This window comes from Neovison vison, chromosome 2 (assembly GCF_020171115.1).
Source record: "Neovison vison isolate M4711 chromosome 2, ASM_NN_V1, whole genome shotgun sequence".
Classification (NCBI taxonomy): domain Eukaryota; kingdom Metazoa; phylum Chordata; class Mammalia; order Carnivora; family Mustelidae; genus Neogale; species Neogale vison.
The window spans coordinates 220,718,888-220,741,382 of record NC_058092.1 but is presented as its reverse complement, the minus strand read 5'-3'; the positions used below and the strand labels follow the sequence as shown (position 1 = coordinate 220,741,382).

The 22,495-nt window shown below is 36.8% G+C and overlaps 1 protein-coding gene across 6 annotated transcripts in view; it reads right to left on the bottom strand.

Annotated features, from left to right (window-relative positions):
• The window catches only part of ADD3 (adducin 3), a 128,149-nt gene that overhangs the window by 36,053 nt on the left and 69,601 nt on the right, over positions 1-22,495 (bottom strand). For 2 of the 6 annotated variants that reach the window (XM_044240477.1, XM_044240481.1), the window contains exon 1: positions 19,799-19,886. The exons of 3 other annotated variants lie outside the window; for them this stretch is intronic. The gene's annotated coding sequence lies outside the window, so the exon portion shown is untranslated. Of the gene's footprint in view, positions 1-19,798; positions 19,888-22,495 lie in introns of those variants that run through there. One more of the 6 variants, XM_044240483.1, reaches the window with a different exon arrangement.

Below are 22,495 nucleotides of genomic sequence, written 5' to 3'. Positions count from 1 at the left end.
AGCTATTCAGAAACCACGTGAACAGCTGATTCACTTAATTACCACGATAATCACACTTTTCTAGACAGATTCAGGAGGAAGGGGTAAAGACCACTTTCTTCTTAGGGATCTGAATCTCTGATAAAAACCAGAGATATCTGGTCTCATTTTTAAAAACATAGTAACAACCAGTGAGATTACTGTATTTGTCTCTAATAAGAGTCTTTGATAGAATTCATCTCTACAGCTACTTTGGTACAATTTAGACCAAACAAACTAACTGTAAGATAATAAAAATTATTGCATTAGATGACGGGATACCATATAAAGACCCTAAAGACCCCACCAAAAAGTATCAGAACTGATAAATGAATTCAGTAAGGTCACAGGATACAAAATCAGTGTACAGAAATCTGTTGCATTTCTATACACTTATAATAAAAAAGCAGTGAATTATGAAAACAATCCCATTTACAACTGCACCAAAAACAATATGCCTAGGCATAAATTTAACAAAAGAGGGGAAGACCTCTGAAAACTATAAAACACTGATGAAAGAAACTGACGACAACACAAAGACGTGGAAAGACATTCCATACTCATGGACTGGAAGAATACTGTTAAAAGGCCCATACTACCTAGATTTAATGCAATCTCTATCAAAATACCAACAACACTTCTCACAGAACTAGAACAATCTTAAAATTTATTTGGAACCACAAAAGATCCCGAATAGCCAAAGTAATGTTGAAAAAGAATAACAAAACTGGAGGTATCAAAATTTCAGACTTCAAGTTATACTACAAAACTGCAGTAATAAAAACAGTATGGCAATAGCACAAAAACACACTGAGATGAAGAGAAGAGAAAGCAATTACACGGTCAATTACTCTTTAACAAAGAAGACTATGCTAGCCACTGAACTTTACATACATTAGTTTATCTACTTCTCTTAACCCCCTGAGGTGGGTGTTATCATTTACAAATGAGGAAATAAAATCACTGAGAAGTAACTTGTCTCCAGCCAAAGAGCCAGCAAGTGGTGGACCCAGGATTTAAATCTAGTCTGTAGCTCTCTAAAGCCAGTGGTCTTCATCACAACCTAGACCCAGAGGGAAGCTAGTACTTTCTTTTCAAATGCCAATTCCAGCTACTCAGTAGCACTGATTATTTGGAGATTAGTTGGAGACTGGTAAAACCTTTCCCAACAAACAAGCAAACAAGCAAAAAGTACCAGAATTGCCATGGTTTGGAAGGGAGTTATGCATTTTCACTATACTGCTTCCCAAGGAGGGTTATATTTTAAGGGACTAAAGTGGTAGATTCTTTATTTTAAGGGAATAGAGTTTTTCTTAATCCTGAACAACTAAACTAAGCATATGTATTTCTGCTTCTAGAGGATATAAAAATTCAGTTCCAGGGTTCCTTCTCTTTAAAATTAACTGACCCTCTTTTTAAGATTCAAGTATAATTAACGTACAATGTTATATTAGTTTCAGATACACAATGTGATTCAACAATTCTATACATTTCTTTGTGCTCATCAAGATGAGTGTACTCTTAATCCCTTTTATCTATTTCAACCCCCCTCCCCTCCTCTCTGGCTACCACTGGTTTGTTCTCTGTATTTAAGAATCCGGGGGGTTTGTCTCTTTGCTTCTTCAATTCCACACACGAGTGAAAATGTACGGTATTCGTCTTTTCCTGACTGACTTATTTAACTCTGCTTCATACCCTTTAGGTCCATCCATACTGCTGGAAACGAAAAGATTTCATTTTTTATGACTGAATAATATTCCTGTGTGTGTGTGTGTGTACATGCACATACACATACATCTTCTTTATCCATTCATCTATTGATGGACAGTTGGATTGTTTTCATATTTTGTCTATTGTAAATAATGCTGCAATAAACATAGGGGTACATATAGCTTGTTATTTTTTGTTATTTGTTTTGTAGTTTGAGTAAATACCTAATAGTGGAATTACTGCATCATATGTTTCTAGTCTTAATTTTTTTGAGGAACCTCCATACTGTTTTCCACAGTGGCTGTACCCGCCAGTTTGCATTCCCACCAACAATGCATGAGGGTTCCTTTTTCTCCACATCCCTGTGAACACTTGTTATTTCTTGTGTATTTGATTTTAGTCATTCTGACAGGTATAAGGTGACATCTCATTGTGGTTTCAATCGACAAATCGTTTTTTGTTTTTTTTTAAAGATTTTATTTATTTATTTGACAGAGAGAGATCACAGTAGACAGGCAGGCAGAAAGAGAGAGAGGGAAGCAGGCTCCCTGCGGAGGAGAGAGCCCGAATTAGGACTCGATCCCAGGACCCTGAGATCATGACCTGAGCCGATGGCAGTGGCTTAATCCACTGAGCCACCCAGGCGCCTGACAAACCCTATTTTTAATGCTACATATATAGTCATGCTTTCTAGTACTTCAAAGCACTATGTGTATATTGCTATATATTGTGATAAAGAAGATGTATGTGTGTGTGCATGTACACATATGTACACACATATGTACACACATATGTGTGTATATACACACACACAATGGAATATTACTCAGTCATAAAAAATGAAATCTTTTCGTTTCCAGCAGTATGGATGGACCTAAAGGGTATGAAGCAGAGTTAAATAAGTCAGTCAAGAAAAGAGGACTATCATACATTTTCACTCGTGTGTGGAATTTAAGAAGCAAAGAGACAAACCCCCCGGATTCTTAAATATAGAGAATATTGCAAACCACTATGAATTCCATTTGGGGAAAAATACTTATCTTCTGAGGGGATTCTTTGAACTGACAATAATGCAAGAAAACAGACTTTTTACAAAGTAAAGTTATAAAACTTACTGTCAACACTATGGGTTTCCCTCTGGCCATGCAGATTAAAAACAAGGTTATCAGGCATAAGCAAAAATTCTAGTTTAAAAAATCTTATTCAAATATTTATGAACTAACCATCCAAAATCTATGTTAAAAGAAATTTGGGTTCAAGGCACAAACAGATGAAATACTCTAGAACAATGACTTTCAAACTCCTTTTTTTTTTTTTAAAAGATTTTATTTATTTATTTGACAGAGAGAGATCACAAGTAGGCATAGAGGCAGGCAGAGAGAGAGAGAGAAGGAAGCAGGCTCCCTGCCAAGCAGAGAGCCCGACGCGGGACTTGATCCCAGGACCCCGAGATCATGACCTGAGCCGAAGGCAGCGGCTTAACCCACTGAGCCACCCAGGTGCCCGACTTTCAAACTCTTTAAAGATGGCAATCCAGGGATGCCTGGGTAGCTGAATCAGTTAAGCATCTGCCTTCAGCTCAGATCCTGATCCCACGGTCCTGGGATCGAGTACAGCATCAGGCTCCTTGCTCGGTGGGGAGCCAGCTTCTCCCTCTGCCTGCCCTCCCTGCCTGTGCTCTCTTTTCTCTCTCTCTGTCTCTGACAATAAATAAAATTTTTTAAAAAATGGAAATCCACAGTAAGAAATACATTTTAAAAGTATAATGACATACAAATACATGAGATATGTAACTGAAATAAGTTCATGGTACTTTCCCTTACTATGTAGTACATTGTGATACTTTCTATTTTCATCGTTTTCATTAAAACAAAAATACTGGTCAAACAGATTCTTGGTCTACTAATGGGCTGTGACCCACAGTTTGAAAAACACTATTCTAGAAACTCTAAGCTATGGTCCCATGGACAACAGAAAGGAAAAAAGAGGTGTGTCTGCATATGAGATGGGGAGGAGGGAATGAATATATGCTAGAGATGGAAGAAAACTGAAAATGCTTCCTTGAAATTAAAAAAATATGTATTTATGGCAGGCTATAGCAATCATAACAATCTTAGAATCCTAGTGATTTGGGGGATAATTACATTTTCTTCCATTTGGGCAGTTAGTGTCATCTGTATTACTCAATGTCCATTTTTCATTTTTTCTTGAGTCTTACCTATTTCTAGTTCAATATTCCAGATCTTTCTGGTTATGTTTGTAATCCCCACAGGCAGGGGACTCTATAAGTGGTAGGTAAATTGAATTATTTTTCTATATCACAACTACTCCCAAATCAATCTGGTTTACATTAGTTCTAGGCTGGGAATGGTAACAACAATCTTAAGAAAAGTTATTAAAGAAAGTCTTTCCAAACTTAATTCTTGGCAGTTTTAAGAGCTTCTTCTAGAACATAAGCAAAAAGATGGTTGTACTTTCAAGTCCCAGGCCTATTGTTCCATATTTAAAGGAAAAATCAAAGATATGCCAAGACTTCAAAGCAGCCTATCTGCTTAAAATAACAGCAGCAACAACAACAAATACTGGTTTATTAAGTTAGTTTTTCTTAATGAAATTTACTGTAAAACTGTGAAGGTATTTGAAGCTTTAGAAAATTGGATCCTGCACAAACTGTAACAAGTCACAAATTTAGATTGACCAGGGAAGTTTTATTCATTTTTAAATTCTAAAAGCACAGGGACACCTGCGTGGCTCAGTTGGTTAAGCATCTGTCTTGGGCTCAGGTCATGATCCCAGGGTCTTGGGATCAAGTCCCACACTGGGGGAGGGGGGCGGTTCTTGCTCAGCAGGGAGCCTGCTTCTCCCTCTGCCTGCTGCTTTCCCTGCTTGTATTCTTTCTCTGACAAATAAATAAATAAACAAACAAAATCTTTAAAAAGTGTGGGGGGGGGGAGCTTTCAATTCTAAAAAGCATGAACTACTTTCAATTGCTAGCCAAGATTTTATGTACAACTGACATGGAAATCAACAGGCTTGGAAAACTATAACTAGGCATAGAGAAAAGTGAAGAAAAAAGGAAAAAAACCCCAAACAACAGGCACTGAGTAGTACCAAGTAATACATATAACACTTTCTAAGTGCCCCAAAGGAAGAAGATTTAATTATCCCGCAAGCACTAGGGTCTTATTGTTATAATGGCAAATGATTCTATTGAGGGTTCTCTTGGAATAGTTCAGACTAATTCAAGGATCACACTCTACACATCAGAGGAAACTACACTCAAAGGTGTTTAGTGATTTTTCTAAAGCTACCATGTTCAAGTATCAGATATTGCTATGATATTATAATAATGACATGTATTTGTACCATCATATCATTCACTGATTGCCCCATGGTCAAAATTTACTCTTCCAATGAAATATATGGAAAAAACTCAGGCCTATCACATATATTTTATGCAGGAATTTTATAAATATCACTATATAAATATCAAACTATATGAGCACTATATAAATATCAAATTCTATGCAGGAATTTTATGAGGAATAAGCTATAAAGAAGGGCTACAAATTTTAGCACATGTAAAAAGACTTGATTGTGTGACTGTCCTTCTAGGACGCACAGAAAAGTAGATAAACAAATTGGGTTTTTCAGTGGTAATCTGCTTCACCTAAATACACAAGGAACACATTTTATTTAAGTAACTAGACTTTTAAAGATTAAGAAGTATCAATAAACATATCACCACTAAGTCAATGAAGTGCCTTTCATTGCACGAACTGTAAAGTAGTGAGATTAAAAAGTCTTGTATGGCTATCAAATTGGTACAGATGTAGAAACTTAACTCTCTCTGGCCTAGTGCCAGAATCTTTTCAGAATGAACATATCTTCAAAATAAAACTATAAATTCTAAACTTTTATATAAAAGTCAGGAAATAATGAATCTTCAGTAGATTAGTAAAAGACACTATCAATCTGAGCCTTAGTCTTAAAATCGAAACTTCAAGTGAAGGGAAAAAACAACAAACAATAACAACATAAACTGGTAATGGTAACAGCACCCCATCATGTTGCTAAATGTCCTGTGCTTAATGGAATTTGATAGCTGGCTCAGCAGTCATTAAAAAACACAAAAAAACAAAACAGACAAAAGAAAATCATCATTTGGAGAACATATTTACGAGAATGTTTTGGCTTCAAACTTTGTTTTATAAAGAAAAACAGGGGCACCTGTTTTATAAAGAAAATAGGGGCTCAGTCAGTTAAACGTGTGCCTTCAGCTCAGGTCATGATCCAGAATCCTGGGATCAAGCCCTGCACTGGGATCCTTACACATAGGATGACTGCTTCTCCCTCTTCCTCTGCCTGCTGCTCCCCTATCCTCTATCTCTCTGTCAAATACATAAATAAAATCTTTTAAAAAAAAAAGAAAAGAAAGCAAGAAAGAAAAGAAAAATACTATGCTGCTAATTAAGATAAATTTTAGCAAACATGAAAAATAAATCCTGTGCTTATACAACCGGAATATAGCAGTTATATTTTAAATAATGTATATTATTATTACATCTAAGAGCAAAGCAATAAGTATAGAAATTTTGAACAGGTGCTTTAGGTCAAAATTCAGCAGGGTGAGCCGAAGACTACAAGTATTCATTGAATTGCCGGAAAAAGCACAGATGACTCAAACCTCTTTTTCACTAAAGTACCAATGCTTGAAGAAGAATATTTCATTGATCAACATAACCTGGTGCAAGGAACAGTGTGCTGGACTCCCATATTTGAAGAGGAGAGACTGGGGAGAAGAAGGGCAGTTACTTGCTTGACACTGGCAGGAGTATAACATTTACTGGTAAGTTGAAAAGAAACCTTTCATTATAAATAAATCAAATTTACAAAATATAATGGCCACGCAAGAGGCAGAGTTACAAACTTGAAAATACATATAAAAAGTTTAGGTGAAGTGTGTTTTAGTCCAAACTCAATCATTATCTAGATTTAGCTCAAATTGTTCCCAACATGAATCATCTGGAGAAACAAATATGAAACTGATTTTTAAATAAATAAATATATAGCCTTATAAAATGTTAAGTAAAACAATCAACCACAGAGAGGCAATCCCCAAGTATCACAGAATCCAAAAACAGATGGCTGTGGTATCTTTACCCTCTTTTCTACAAAATTTGATGAATGTTCTGTATATATTCCCTCAGTCATCATTTGTCTTCAACATGGAGCTTTTGGAAATGATTGAGGAAAAAAACAAAAGGAGGATTTTTTTTTCCTCTCCTAAGAGAAAGCTGACAGAGACTAATGGATTGATTACTTGAATGTGCCTCTCAGACATTTAGTTTCTATTATTGAGTCCCCTGGTATCAGTGAAATTTTTAAAACTGATATCCAGGAAACTCTCCAAAACTTGACAGCTCGTGATAAATGTGAGCTTTTAAAAAAGTGGAATCAGTGGAGATTGTGATTTTTAAAAAAGATTCATTGCTCTCAATTTCTGGAGATAACCTTAAATCTTTTGCTCTCTGCTACATGGTAGTCCTTCTAGGCAAAAAGTTTTTGTTTTTGTTTTTAAGAAACACCAGGGCACCTGGGTGGCTCAGTTGGTTAAGTGACTGCCTTCGGCTCGGGTCGTGATCCTGGAGTCCTGGGATCGTGTCCGCATCGGACTCCCTGCTCTGCAGGGAGCCTGCTTCTCCCACTGACCTCTTTCCTCTCATGCTCTTGATCTTGCTCTCGCTCTCAAATAAATAAATAAAATCATTTTAAAAAAATAAAAAAACACCAACTCACACACTTCATGAACTAAAGTCTGTCTATATGCACAGCACTGAGCTTGAAAAATGTAAAGCCCTTGCTTTTGACATTTTCTTGAGAACAATGTTTGAGGTCAAATTCACTCTTACCCAATACTGTACATCTATCTAGAAACCTCAGGAAAACTTTCCAAAATGAGTATCAGAATAAAAGTAATATGAAAACCTTAATTCCCCCAAATTCCAATCTTACATCTACTTATTTCTCAAGGATTCTGAAATCAAGAAATTCTAGTTCCTCAGTCTGAAGAAATGCAAACAATCCTACAAAGTTCATTACTAAAAATGAGTTGAGTTTTTAAAATTAAACAATCAACCAAAAGTCTAGTTTAGAAAATGGATTTGTTACTATGGACGATACTTCCAATGGTTCATTCCTAATGGGGTCACTGTGACCAGTGAGAAACAGGAGGGGGCCTCGTAGGGCAGACACAACATATAAAAGGTAAAGCTCTTCATTGTAAAAATTGAAGGAAAAAAATATATATAAATAGTTAAAGAACACCGGGTATGAGTTAGTCCCAAGAGTTCATTCTGAGCTACTATTTCAGGTATTCCAGCTAAAGAATTTTGGCTTTTATGGTTATAACATATAAAATACAGCTGTAAAAGCCAATCCAAAAGCTGTAGGTAACTCAATACATTGTCACTGCAAGGAAGTCTGATTTGAAGGAGTTCCCACCTTCAGATTTTGGCTAGTAAGGAGGATTTCAAGATCATCACAATCCCATCTGTTTTCTTTCTATGGAAAGTCTAACAGTGAACCATGAAAATGAAATTTATTAAGCACAGGTAACAGTACTTGAAAATCACTTTGAAAAATACTTGGTCAGAACCTGCTGTTCTAGAAATGTGATCATTGTTTTAAGTGGCAGTCCATGAAAAGAGATGTTCACCAACCTCAGAAATCTGCTTTTGTAAAAAACAAAACAAAAAAAACTATTTTTGTGAAACTAGCTTTTTCAAACGAATCATTCTTAAGATCTCGAGTTCAATTTTACAATACTGTATTGGGTTGAAGTGTCCCCCTTCCCCCACCACCAGCACCAAAAAATTCATGTAATTACTTCAGAATGTGACCTTGTTTGAAAATAGGGCCTTAATTTGTAATCAAGTTAAGATGAAGTCAAACTGGATTAGGGCAGGTCCTAAACCCAATGACTAGTGTCTTATAAAACTGAGAGAGATGTGGACACAGACACACACCGGGAAAAAACTATGTGATGATGGAAGCAGAGATAAAAACTGATGCTGCCACAAGCCAAGGAACTCCAAGGACTGATGCCACCAGAAGCTAGGAGAGACATAAAGCAGGTTTCCCTCAGATCCCCCGGAAGAAACCAACCTTGCTGACACCCTGATTTTGGGGCTTCTGGCCTCAAAAACTATAAAAGAATAAATTTCTGTTGTTTCCAGCCACTTGTTTTGTGGCACTTTTTTTAGGTAGTTCTAGGAAACACATACACACGCTGTTCCAATGGAATTTCCATCCTGCTAATACTGACTTTTTATGAGGCATTTTACCATCACAACAATGTAGATAACTATGTGGACAGACAGCACACCTTTGCAGAATCATAGTTGGCTCTTTAGAAATAACAGACATCCCTGACATAAGTAAGGGCAATGCAAGGTAAATATATTCCACAGTGGCACAACTTTTGCAAGCTACAATTTTAGACTGAGAAACAATGTTTCCAAGAAAATCTGAAGCCAAGAAGATATAAATGTTCTTGTCCTATCAAAAGCTGAACAGAAATTTCTTTGTAAAACTCCATGAAGATTCACAATGAATGCTACCCGCAGAAGTGCAGTGGGCTCTACTACTTCTATCGTAACTGCAACAATGTTAAAGCAATTATCAAACTATAAAATATTCCAGTCTGATGGAGTATTTTTCCATTTAACTAAGGATGGATTTAAAAAGCCACTTGCTCAGGTTAGCAGGTTCTTGCCTGGCATACATACATGCAATAGTTCTGCCCATCTCCCCATCTTCCCACACTAGCGACCACTGAACCCACACCTGCAGCTTCAATGTCATGGCACAGGGCCCTGGATCCCTAGGATTACGAAAAACCGAAGACACCAGTTAAGCAGCTCAACATCAAGTTAGTCTTGCTGCTACTTCTACTCTGTTGTATGACTTTTACTAGAGCAATACTTTTATCTAATTCTCTTTTTTAAAGATTTATTTATTTATTTGACAGACAGAGATCGCAAGTAGACAGAGAGGCAGGCGGGGGGGGGGGGGAAGCAGGCTCCCTGCTAGCAGAGAGCCAGATGCGGGGCTCGATCCCAGAACCCGGAGAACCCTGATATCACGACCTGAGCCAAAGGCAGAGGCTTTAACCCACTGAGCCACCCAGGCGTCCCCTTTTATCTAATTCTTAATGATCAAGTTCTGTTGGTCTCTCAGCCCTTTCACCCACTATAAAGCAGCCTAAATCCCTTTCTTGTTTCTCTGTCACGTAACTCTAAATACTTTCAAAACTGAAAGTCTGTACCTGAACCCGATACATCAGGTCTGAGTCTTAGACCCTTCTATCAGTTTCTCCAGTTCCCTGAGGTCACCTGAAAGCTCGCGCCTTGGCTTTATGGGGGATTTCTGATGCCATGCAGAGTTACCTTGTATTGATTCTCCATCTAGCCTTCTCCCAATACCAAAATATCCAGTCCCAATGCTCTGCCCATGTGTCCGGGTTTGACACTAAACTGCTGAACCTCCCTCTTAATGACAGTCCACACGCCTGGGTTCTTCCCTGTTGCCTGTAGTTAGGATTCTCAAGGATCTGCCTAGACTTCAAATCCTTGTCAGGCATGTTTCAGTCACTGTAACTCCATTCCTTATACCATCTTTAGTAATTAAGCTTGTGTGCGTCTTCATTAAAGAAATTGTGAATTTCCTTAAAGAATTTTTTAAATGCATTTTTGATGAAAATATTTTTATGTCAAGAGAGGGTTAATGGCAAGTAGTCAACATTTCCTGACCTTCTTATGTTGTCTAATGTGATCTTAAGAATATAGCATGTCTTGGGGTGCCTGGGTGGCTCAGTGGGTTAAAGCCTCTGCCTTCGGCTCCAGTCATGATCCCAGGGACCTGGGATCAAGCCCCGCATCGGGCTCTCTGTTCCGCAGGGAGCCTGCTTCCCTTCCTCTCTCTTCCTTCCTCTCTCTGCCTGCCTCTCTGCCTACTTGTGATCTCTGTCTGTCAAAATAAATAAATAAATAAATAAATCTTTAAAAAAAGAATATAGCATGTTTTAATGCTTTTAATCCCCATAATAACTCTAGAAAGATAGATGCTATCACCATACTCATTTTACAGACAGAAATAGCACAGAGAAGTTGCTTATCCAAGGTCACACAACAGCATGTGTTAGCTGAGATATAAATTCAAGGAGACTGGCTCCAGAACCTCTGTTCTTAACCACTGTGCTATACTTTATCTCTACCTTCCACCACCTCATTCTTTTCCCTAATCCCCAATGATGTTTTTAAATTTTGAGTCATTTCAAATTTATATCTGTTAAGATCCTTTGGTAAATGTTTCCAACTCTTCCCCTACCGCAGTCCCCAAATCTAAATGAACCACCTAAGTGAACACCATCTAAGTCCCTACCCCTAATGTGAACTCTTTTGCAAAATAAGGATTTTCAAAAGAGATTATATTTTTCTTATGATGACGTTTACTTGAACATGAAAACATGTCATACAGGGTCTGACACTCAGGGATTATTAAGTCAATAATAAATGAGCAAAATTTCCTGGTCATTCACCAAATTAAATCTTCCATCAAGTGTAATATCAACTATAATTGTAAGCTTTAGGAAGAGGTGGTAGCACTGGGTGAGGTGAGTTCTTTGGAATCTAATTTCTAGATTATGCCCCATTACTTCATCTAGAACTCTTGGTCATTTATTGTCATTTAAAGAGGTTTATGCTCTGACCAAGTATAAAGTAAGATATAGTCTTGAAAAGTACACTTAGTATAAGAACCTAGAAATTGTATGCATACTTTTGATTTTTTATGACAACTTATTCATATATGAGAAAAGAGAATGAGATTCTTTTCTGACATGGAGACAAAAGAGGAGACTGGAGATGATGGAGACCATTTAAGTCTGTAAACCACAGGTGGAACCTGAAGTCTTAATAAAATGAAAATCTGAAAGAAGACCTAAAAAGTCTAATGTCAAAATCAGGGAAAAAGAAAAAGCATTAAACTAACTCATCATTTAATTTACAGAGGAAGCTGAACAAAGACATCAGAAGTGCAGAATTTTTAAAGGAAGAAGAATACCTCTATAAGGATAACAGAGAGACAAAACATTTAAAAACCCAAATATCAATTGTCTCAAGAAATATATACTGCCCTTCCCTAATATTACTTAATTAGAACCAAAATAAGAATGGCATCTTTAGAACTTACGTCCTATTATGCTCTACACCTTTAAGATATTACATCTTAGCCTACCACCTCAATTCTCCATATGAACAAACAGGTCCCAAAAGGAATGTGATTTCTCAACGTGACCCTCAATTTATTTGGAGACTTCACATTATCTAGAGTAGCATATGATACATAGAAAGTAGATAGTATCTGCCAATGTAAGAAAATATTTAAAATAGAAACATTAAAAAAAATTCCTTTGAACATTTTGGCAATAAACTAATTTCAGAAGCTACTATGCATTAAATGTTAACTTTTACAAAAAAGAGAAGTCACCTAATGTCTCAAGCTCCAATTTCTTCATTTTAAGTAGTTTGTAGGTATGCATTCAGAGTTAACAACACACAAAACAGATTTTGTGTGTATTTTCATAAGAATTTAGAACGATTTAACCACTTTTTAAAATAACGAGAATGCTGCACTTTCAAGCTTCAATGGTAATTCACTAGAGAGAATATATTTTATGACTCAGCTTTTTGTACCTACTCACACATGCCTGAAGGGTTCACTTAAATTGCTTGCTATATTTTAAATTCAGGCTTGGAGTAGGATTCTTTTTTTTTTTTTTTTTTTTTTTTTGTGAGGCTCACAAAGACTAGACTCACAGCTTAGTTCTATAGTGCCTATTTAGCTGGACTTAAAGCCTACATCAAGTACTTTATTGTCAAATAAAAAGCAATCTTCATGGAGCTTAGTAACTTAAGTAGCTCTCCCCAGAGTGTGTTAACTATTTTGTTTCTACATTTGATCTCTATTGTCAAGGAAGAGTTCCACAGAGTTGCAAAGTGCCAGAAAGTGTTATTTTAAACATCTAGCAGGTAGTTTACTTGGACACTAAAACCCTTGGGGTTCACGGTTACAACTGAGAAGCACAAAGATACCTACCATATAATTCTCCCCAAACACCATTTTCTTAGTCCTTCCCTCAAAGGGGAGGGGGGTGCGTGGAAACCAAGCAAGCACCTTAAGTCCTACCTTTAAAAAAACACTTAGGAATCAGCCTGGGGGTTTCTAAAATTCACATTCTGGAAATAGGATGGTAAAGACTTCTGAGTGTATCCCTCATAGACTTAGAGGAAAATGATGACTCTCCCAAACAAAAGCCATCTCCCTGACTGATGCTTTGCTCACCTTATTTCTCACGTACTTGAACTGTTTTCCTTCTCATCTCCATCCCTCCAAATCTTAATCCATACTTTGAGGTCTTATTCAAAAGCCAACTCCTTCCATGATGGCTTCCCCAATCTCCTCTACCACCTTTTCCCTCCACCAGTATTGCCCAGTATTGAAGAAAAGCACTTTTTCATAGTCTGTGTTGCCCTTTATTATTTAAGTAGGTCTGTCTGCCCCAGTAATTGGGTCAACATCTTTTTCCTTTCTTTACTGTCCACTTACAATTATGCAATAATGGTTTATTAAACTAAGTGAGGTAAGTAGGGCTGTTGTATCATAATATCCCATTCTCTACTTGTCTTAGAATAAACTAGGGCAGAGAATTTAGAGCAACCCTTGGAAACTGGGCTAATCATGGTTTGTTCAGAATGGCCAGGTACCGAAGATGGTTGAGATAATGAATTTCACCTGCATATAAAATAAACATCTTAAGCTGACTGAAAAGTAATCACAAAAAAGAGTGAAGGTATAAAAAAAGCAATTCAAAAAATCTATACATACTCCTGGGTTTTGAGACGAGGTACAAGTTGTGGTACAAAAAAGTCATTTTAAAGTAATTTAAAAAAAAACCACCCTACTGATCCTATCAACCAGCAAACACTAATTCAGCTGTTAGGTAAAGCCTATAAAGAAAGAGAGAACACAGATCTAGGTCCTGCCTTTAAGGACTTTCCAGTTTTATCATAGAAGAACTAAAACATGACTACCTGGAAAGGTAACGAACATGAAAGGTAAACATAAATATCTAAGAGTTGTTGAGAATGGCTGTTAAACAGAATTCTGGATTAAGACAGTAAAGGAAGATTAAAACAAAACATAAGTTCTGATGTGCTTCATGTATAAAATGAGGTGATAGTTTGTCCACATGACTTCTAGGTTTACCTTCTAGTTCTGAAGTTTTATTATATTCCTATCACATAATTGTAGTGGTGACTTGATATTAACTGCCCAACCCCTGAATGGAGTTTCCTTCTTCCTAATCATTATGAAAGAAACAGCTTTGAAAAAGTAGACAGGCCTCAAATAAGAAGTATTATAAAATTATTTTACATACAAATATCCAAAATTGAATGTGATGTATGTCATAAGAGCATATGATATTTCCTAGAAGACCCTGAGTTTGAGGCTCCTTTTTTTTTTTTTTAAATATTAAATTCCTGGTGTAGCTTCCAAACTCAAAACAGACCTTTAAGTGGCCATTTTTCATACCTGAAAGATGTATTTGAAACCACCTTTAATTAATTTAGTTAATTAAATCATCAGATTTACTTCCTGTGCAGTAAATCTGCAAAAAGTTCATCACTGCTGTTAACACATTTTTTTCTTCTTGTTCTTTTTAACTGTTGTGACTTTTATGCCCAGCAGTTACTGATGGTCAAATGTATTCTGAAGCCTGGCCAAAGGTTTTTTTTTTAGGGTAACACTCAAAACAAAGCAAATATTGGCTTAGTTATGACACTTGTTGTTCTAATACATTAATAGCCTATTGTTCACTGTGGTTGTCTCAACAAGATAATACATTGAACAACAGCATTTCCTGCTAGGAAGTGAATTCCCACTGTGTGTCACAGGACCCCCGCCAAAAGCTGGGCTCCAAAGAAGACATGGCAGTCCCTTCTAGGATTGCATTATGGAGTAATGCTTAGACTTTTTCTTCTGTCTCTTTTACACACACACACACACACACACACACAGCACACACACTCACACACTCTTAAAATGGCTTTCTGCCTCAGCTCAAACCATAATCTATTGGACTGATTTTGCTATCCTAGGATTGTTTTTCTAAAATGACTGCAAATGTTTTAGACAAAGCTGTTCAACATCCTGTAGACAGCAGTATCCTGTATATTTCTAACTACAGAGAATTTCCTTAGTCATAAATGTCACAATGGATGAGGTAACTTGACAAAGAAGATATTAGGATGTGTCCTCAAGACATATTGTGACCATTTTCAAAGGTTAGTGTCATACAAGCAAGAGATTAAGTCATGATACATGAGGTACGATAATTTTAACATGTTTTTATATGTCAGATACATGTGAATAGGCAAAAATTAAGGCTCAATTAATCCAACCATAATTTATTTAGAATCTCATTTGTGAAAAACTGATGTCACGAGCGGATCCACACAGAAGAGTGTGTCCCCAGAGTAACTGACACTGTCCTAACAAGAAAATAAAACCTTTTTAAATAGTTAAAATATACCTTGCTTTTATCTATTTTCACAGACTCAAAATTTGAAGAACTTTCTCTCCCCTAATCCTCTTACCAGTGAATATTAGAAAATTTTATCAATAGAAGAAATAAGAGTAGTTGTCATTTTAACAGATTCCAGTGAGACTGTCTCTATCATTTAGGTACTTCCACTGTTTAATGCACTGCTTGGTTCCTAGATGGTCCTCAATACATTCTGCTAAACTGAACCATCTCTCAAACGACTGATATGAAATTTAACACAGAATACTGGTAGTAATCATGCAGCATTGCTTAGATTAATAAATAACATCTCAGGTTTTAGAGAAGCATACTTATTCAAGGTATATCAAATTTTCTGCCATGAACATAGGCTAAACCAGGATATGAACACACACAGACTCCCCTACCTCCAGGGTGAGAAAGTATCTTTTTATCTTTTTTTTTTTTAAAAAAAGATTTTATTTATTTGACAGAGAGAGAGATCCCAGGTAGACAGAGAAGCAGGCGGTGTGGGGGGGGGGTGGAGCAGGCCCCCAGCTGAGCAGAGAGCCCAATGATGCAATGCGGGGCTAGATCCCAGGACGGTAAGATCATGACCTGAGATGAAGGCAGATGCTTAACCCACTGAGCCACCCAGGCACCCCTCTTTTTACCTTCTTTCTTGTTATTATACAAATCAAACAATGAAGTTCTTTACCATTCTGCTTTCAGGACAGCTGTCATTTGACAGAACTGCAAGAATAAAATTGTGAAACAGGCAATCCTAAACATCTCATGTGTGATGCAGCAAAAATTCCTGCTTCTGTTACTTTGTAACTTTGCTGTGTAACTTGGTAACTTTGCTGGCAGGATATAGTGTACAGTTCACCTCTAAGCTGCTTCCTCAGCACCAAATCAGACAACTTTAGCTATGTCAAGCAATATCAATTTTAGCATTCAATGAAACAAGGAGATGGATTAGAGGACTAGAATGTGAAAACAATTTAAATAAGGGGGCTGATGCCAAGTTGCAAAGCCCTGAGGATTAGCCTTGAATGGCTGGATTCATTGAAAATTATAAGGATCCATTTTAAAAACAAACATCACCTCACTCAGAATCTTCTCCTCAAGTATTCCAGCTTGGTAAAAGGATCTGCTTTTCTCTGGAATGGTTTTATACTTTTGAAATGGACTTTCTAGAAAAGGAGAGTTTATATAAAATATAATACTCAACTTCTCTTTTTTACAGTCTTATACTTTAAAATAGTTTAGCCCAAATGGCAGGTCAAATAAATTACACATCACACAATATACACAAAAGATGCTTTCAATTTAAATAATAGAAACTTAATATAAATTGCATTATACAGGGGCGCCTGGGTGGCTCAGTGGATTAAGCTGCTGCCTTCGGCTCAGGTCATGATCTCAGGGTCCTGGGATCGAGTCCCCGCATTGGGCTCTCTGCTCAGCAGGGAGCCTGCTTCCTCCTCTCTCTCTGCCTGCCTCTCTGCTACTTGTGATCTCTCTCTGTCAAATAAATACATAAAATCTTTAAAAAAAAAATTGCGTTATACAGCTTAAATCAAACCAGGCACCCTCTCTTTTCCCCTCTTTTCCCCTTCCTTGTTGTTACTATACAAATCAAACAATGAAGTTCTTTACCATTCTGCTTTCAGGACAGCTGTCATTTGACAGCTTCAACAAAAAAATACGTAGATACTATGAATCTACTACATATCTACGTAGATGCTGCAACAAAAAATACGTAGATACTACAGTTGGAAAGGGCATTAAAACTCATCTATTTTAACCTCTCATTTTATAGGTGGCAAAACAGAAGATCAAGGAGGTTAACTGACCTGCCCACAACCTTACACTCAAGTTATCAGACTTTGAACCCAATGTTATTTCATTAACCTGCTGAAAAATGACTCCCAGGGCAGTTCTTACTCACTCATGAATGGCTGGGTCAGTAGGCCTACCCTTGGCGTTCTAGCCAGAGGAGGAGAAAATGATGAGGAGAAAATGATGAGTCTGCACAGCACTATTACTCCTTTTAGCACCTGTTGTTCTGCCCCCAAAATGGAGGTAGGAGAGAATACTGATTAAGTATATCTGATGGGGAGAAAGGAACAATTTGGAAATAATCCAGATATCAAAGGATGAATGAATACATTATAGTACATCCATCCATACACTGAAGTAAAATACAGCTATTAAGAAGAATGGGGTAGATACACAACAGTGTGCATGGTATAATTTAATTTGTTTTTTTTAAAAAAAAAGGTGCACTCATTCATAGATATTTTTTTGAAAAACAGAGAAGAAACTGCCCCCTAGGGATTGAGGCTCAGGGATTAGGACTGGAAAGGGACATTTTGTCATACATCTTGTATACTGGAATAAACAGAGGATTTGAAGGCAGCTATATAGAGCTTGGTGAAAAAAATTCACTCCTCTTTCCTTATATAATTATTAAAAGAAAAAAATCAGTTTATTTGTTTACTTATTTTAGAGACGGGTGGCAGAGGGAGAGGGAGAAATTCTTTAGCAGGCTCCACGCCCAGCATGTGAGCCTGACATGAGGCTCGATCTCACAACCTTGAGATCAAGACCTGAGCTGAAATCAAGAGTCAGACACTTAACTGAGCAAGCCATACAGGCACCTCAGATTTTTTAGTGATTTTTTTTAAAAAATAAGAGTATTACTGGAGGTATGAACTACTAACATTCTACAAAGTTCCAAATAAAATCTATTTAGAAAATTTCCTGATTTCAATATTTAACAACAAAGTGGTTGGCAAGTTTTTCTCTGGAGCAACTATAAAAACATCTAAGAGTAAGTGTATTCTCCTAGAGTTCAAAGAAGACAGCAGAGATCATCTAGCTCAGTAGATTGAAACCAACATTTTAAAAATGAAAAAGAACCTAAAACAGAGTATTTTCTGTGCCATAAGGGAAACTTATTTCAGAAATTAAGTGGCATGTATGTGGTTTATATATTGGGTAGGGAGGCAAAACACAACTTGAAAATTTATTTTCTTGTTGAGGTGATGATTAGTGAACTCTTTTCTGAACAGAATCAAGGAGTAAACTTCTAAAATTTCTGAAATACACAGTTTATTTAAAGTAAAGCTTTAGCTTTCATGTCCTTTAAAAGAATGATTCTGGGTTAACATCTAAATATTTTTTCCCCTCAATTTCAATACATCCCCTTTAGCATTTTTGGAATAGGCATGTGTCTTTACAAAGAGAATTAGGGTATTCTCAGCTGGAAAAGATCTTAGACAGCTAACCCAAATTTCCAAGTTTACAAGTAAAGAAACCAGTGTCCAATGTAATAGCCTTGATTCCCAGGCTAGTGCTTTTATCTGATAGTACTAAGCATCCACTTTATTCTTACATCCTTGTGATGTTTGAAAACGGCTAAACACAATTATTACCAAGTTTCAAAGAGGAAGCTAAACAAGGAAATGCTCACAAGTCTAAGTCCAAAAAGGATGACACAATGTCACTCCTGCAAGCTTTACGAAAATCTGCCATTTTCAACATTCAGCTTTGATTTCAACTGAAGTGGCTCAACTTGCTTATACTGAATGGGTGTGTCTGTTCCACAAGGGTACACGATGAACATGCACAAGAGGAAGACAATAGTACAGAAGAGATCACAGAGCACAGCCTCTCTCTCAACATGTCTACTCTGGTCAGTGCATAACTAAACACTTCACAGGCATTTAAAACATAGTTATTAAAAAAACCCCAATATGTGAGGGGGGAAAATAGTCAGATCCATTTGCAAAGAAAAAATTTCTGAATGTGGACCTCACTGAATAACGCAATTCTCCCACAGTTCAACTTACCACTCACGTCACAAACTCTGGAGGAACACAGAGGCACAGACAAGGCATGGAACAGAACTTTGGGCTGCAGCCTTCCCCAACTCTTCTGACAAATACCCAACAGCAGCAGGACAAAGCATCATTATAACAGAAATAAAGGCTCTTTAGATGCTGCCTTTTTTTATTTCAATGAACCCACTCTTACACACAAAGTTCATGCTACGATGTCTCGAAATACAGTATTGCCAGATTATGCTGTTAATGGATCCAATAAATTCAGTGCAAAACACTACTCCAAACATTTTTATGTAAAGTAATTAGCACATTTGGGAAACTACCAGTATTTTCCTTAGTTTAAATAGTCACTGTCATCCCCCAAACAATTAAAAACAACAGTCCAGTAAACCGTTTAAGGAACAAAAACAAAAAAGCAAACAAGTGAACTAACAGGAAAAAATTTAGTTGAGTGATAAAGCTACAGGCTCCTTCCCAAGAAGAACACTGCACATTACTAGCAGCTAGGACAAAACTAGCTTTCTATCTTATCTATGTTTCCCCCTAAGCTGTGCGTTATCAGTTTTACAATAGACAATCCATTACTTACAAAAAAAATTGAAGTTGCTGTAATTTCTTAAGCTGGTTTTTGTGTGGCAATTCTGATGCAATGCTGCCCTAAAAATGAACTTTGTTTTAAACAGTGAGATATCCACACTCCGGTGCGGTTAGAGCAAGGGTGGAGCCCACTCTGGGGGAAACAACACACCCAAAGCAGACTTCAGTGACAGTGAACTGCACGTTAATACTGCCACAACAATTTTCAGGGCCTCAGAGTTAAAACTAATTGGTTAATCCTCCTTAAAGAAATGGGGGAGGGAAGGGAAGTTCATGTTTGAAGATCTGCTTTCCTGCTGTGAAATAAAATATGGGCTCATTTCTTTTTTGTGAAGAAAGTAAAGATAAAATACAAGGTAGATCACCCAGCTCAACCAGCAGAATGGGAGGTGGAAGTGCACTACTAAAAAGGAAGTCCAGCCATGCCAACTTCTAAGTTTAGCAACAGCAGCTTCTGCCTATCTCAAGTTGTTGGCAATATTGCTCACTCTATAACTTTACTTTTGGACTATTTGGCCAAAGCAGGGGATCCAATCATGAACATAAGCATTACCTACCCTCCCTTCTCTATCAATACTCTAGTTCTTCGGGTAATGCAGAAACAATAAAAACATTCTCTTATCAACTAACTAGAGCAGAAGTTGCCTTAAAAAAAAAAAAAAAAGAATCTGACTGATAAACTCGTTTTAGGTAGAATGTTAAAATACATAAAAGGGAGAATTATTTTGGTGGAAATCACTAATATGCATACCAAACTTTTAAAAATTTTATAGGCATTTGTTTTTTCAAATAGTTTCATAGAGTTTTGATTTTAATTTTTTTCTGATTTATTTCCAAATAAGATATTCTGTAACATGTACTCCTACCACCTAAAAAACTTGGTGTCTAAAATAATTTAACAGTTACTGAAACTGTTACCAAACATCTGATAATTGTTCAAAGTGATTTTAATCAATACTACTTCCTGTATATGCATATTCAGACACACAACCAACAGTTTTAACTGAACTATAACACATGGAATAAAAAAAAGTTTCTTTTCAGTAAAATATCCATGCATATAAAAAGTAAGCTATATAATCATTTACACTGAATTCAGAACAAAGAAAAGGCTTTTGGAAAAGACCAGAAAAATATTATTTTTAATGATACATGCTGTCACATTACCCTGTGCGCCAACTGCTACTTCCTTACATTGGAACAATAAATCAGTCTACATACTGAACATTTTGTTTTCTTCCTCTCCCCCCACCACCCCACAATATTTTCAGAGTTAGCCTACATCAACTTCTTCCAGGATAGTATCCTGGAAGGGGTGCTTGCTGATCTAGCCTTTTGTTGCATATGAGGTCACCTTTACCATAAACTAAACTAACCCCTTCAAAAATACTTCTCAAAGTCCATGTGCCTGTTTATTTTCAACCATATATGTAATTATGCATTGCCTGCTATCCCTTGCTCTTCTCTATCTCACTCCCAAACTGAACTCAAAGGTAGCATTCAGATATATTTGAAGAATCCCATTTTGATACTTTTTGGATTTGCACTGCTGGAAATGTCTGTTTTCAAGTCAAACTTCACTTTCACAGCTGCAAAGGAAATGACAAGAGAAGAAAAACACAGCCAATATATATCAGCAATTAATTCCATCCACAACTGCCCAGCTGTTTGTGCATGGAAGAATCAGTCTGTTTCCTTTTGGGGCTTTCACCACTGAAAATTGATACTGCACATTCAGAGACACAAGCTGTTTGTAACATGTCAGGAATGTGCACAAGATCACACAGAGTTGAAAAGACAAAATGAAATCCAGATCTAGTTTTCTTGGGACTTGCCAGTATTATTTCATAGCTTTAAAAAAAAAGGTCATAAAAACACCTCAATCAGAGAGCAAAATAGATGAAAAAACAGTCTCCCTTATGACTATTATCCTTCCAATAAAGGGAAAATCTGCCAATGATATCAGATTTAGTATCGAGAATAGATACTCTGACTTATTGGCATAGACAAGGTGTGACATTCTTAGGAATCCACGAGCCCCCAGTATGTTAAATTCAGCCAATACTTTTTGGACTACAGTTGCTTGCCCAATGTGTAGGGAGTCCCTTTTATAAAAAATCCTCGTGAACGTGAAAGTTGTTGAGAACCAATGCTTTCACCACAGTGATGTGGAAAAGCAAGCTTTTCTTGGTCAGTTTAGGCATTATTTGGCACCCAGGTATACCGGCCTGTTACAGGGATTCATGTAAATTTACTGATCCACTCTTCTAGGGTAACTCTCAAGCAATTAAATTTCTCCTTCCCTTTCCGTACCAGTTTTGTGGATTTTAAATACAAACACTGTCTACTGAATGCCAGAGGCTTAACAATTAATTCAAGTACGGGCTCCCGCACAACTCAAATGTGTCCTGATCTCCCTCCCTCTACCCTTCGACTCCAATTGTATTTCAAGTATTTGTTTCATTTAAATGCCATTTTGTTATATTTTCAAACACACAGAATTGTAAAACAATGAGTGTTTTCAGTATGTAAAGTGACTTGTAACAAACAGTTATTAAAGTTAGAAAAGAGAAAGAGGACATTTTTAAAAGGAAATAATTCAAAACACATTTTACCTATGTTACTGGTTTTTTTAAATATGAAATTAGGTATCCCCATGATTGAACTCATTGTTCTAAGAGCTCTCCCC